Source organism: Lygodium microphyllum, unplaced genomic scaffold, assembly GCF_053477565.2.
Source record: "Lygodium microphyllum isolate KBCC unplaced genomic scaffold, Lygodium_microphyllum_v1.1.10 scaffold_31, whole genome shotgun sequence".
NCBI lineage: Eukaryota > Viridiplantae > Streptophyta > Polypodiopsida > Schizaeales > Lygodiaceae > Lygodium > Lygodium microphyllum.
Window position 1 is genome coordinate 20,730,511 of NW_028229514.1, and position 1,653 is coordinate 20,732,163.

Sequence of the window (1,653 nt, forward strand, 5' to 3'; positions counted from 1 at the left end):
GTCTTAATCATTAAAAAAATATGATTTAGTATTATCTACTTTGGGTGTCTCAATCATAAAAAGACTTGGAAATCATTTGTTACTTCCATCTATGTATGGAAACCATTTCGAGTTTTTAATGAGTTGATCTCTCTCGTGATCATCAAAGAGATCAACATGCAAGGTGAATCATTTGAAAGAAGTGGTGAATAGGTCCAAGTATTTTACTCAAATTTAAGAAGGGGTCATACTATAGATCCTCTTCAAGTGGCCATGGTATGGAACGTGCTAGTGATAACCAACAAAACAAGTTAAATTAGCAATTCAATGAAATGCAAGTTTCAAGAGTCCGTGAAAACTTTAGAGGTAGGGGGATCTCGAGAGGAAAAGGTGGATGGAAAAATACAGGTTCTGGCAATTCTGGTATTATTTGTCATTATTGTGGAAAAATAGGTCATATTGTAGCATATTGTTATGCTAAGAAAGATTATATCCATAGCGGTAAATTGCAGTAAGGAAACTATGTATTATCTTCACAACCAAATGATGACAAAAATGAACATCTATTTGTTATACAGCATATGATAAATGCTATTACAAAAAATGGGACACATGATGATGTATGGTATATCAATTTAAGTGCATCTAATCATATGACCAATCATGTTGAATGGTTTGGAGAGATATAGAATTTACAAAATCTACTTTATGTGTAGATGAATGATGATTCATGCCACCCAATTTCACACATTGGAAAGGTTCCCTTGTCAATCATAAAGACTTTAGTGTCTATTGGTCAAATGGTAGAGCAAGGGTTGTAGGTTCGATTTAATATAAAAAACTACTTTGTGAAAGTTTTTAATGATAATTGCAAGTTAGTTGCAAAAGGAAGTAGAATTGGCCGCATGTTCACTTTAGATACTAGAACTCCTGCTATAAATGTTGCTATGTATGCCAAAGGAAAAAGAGTGGTTGCAAACATTGAAATATGGCATAAACATATTGGATATGAAAATGTGAAAATGCTAAAATTAATGCACTCCAAAGGATTGATTACAAGGTTGCTTACTTTTAGAGTTGTAGAATTTCATAAAGTATGTGAAGTATGTCAGTTTGGTAAGTATGACAACCTTTTTTGCATGATACAAATGTGAGTAGAAATATACTTGATATTGTGCATACAAGTGTTTGGGAGCCTACACAAAGTATATCTCTTAGTGGCAGAAAATATTTTGTCACATTACTGATAATTGTTCAAGAAAGCTATGGGTATATTTCATTAAGCAGAAGAGTGACATATTTGAGCACTTCAAAACTTTCAAGGCTACTATTGAAACTAAAATATACTTGAAATTTAAGTCCTTGAGGTTAGATGGAGAGGAAGGGTACCTCTCTAATGAGTTTAGTGACTTTTTGAGGTCTCATGGGATAAAGAGACAGTTCACTTGTAAGTACACCCCACAAAAAAATGGGTTGCAAGAAGGAAAATTTGACATATTACACAAGTTGCATGGGCATTGATATGTCAAATTTTCCTTTTTGCAAAAAAATGGGTTGCAAAAAAGAAAATTTGACATATTACAGAAGTTGCATGGGCATTGATGGCTGAAAAGAATATGCCAAAATACTTTTGTTTTGAAGTTTTTTATACTACCATCTATATTATAAATATAA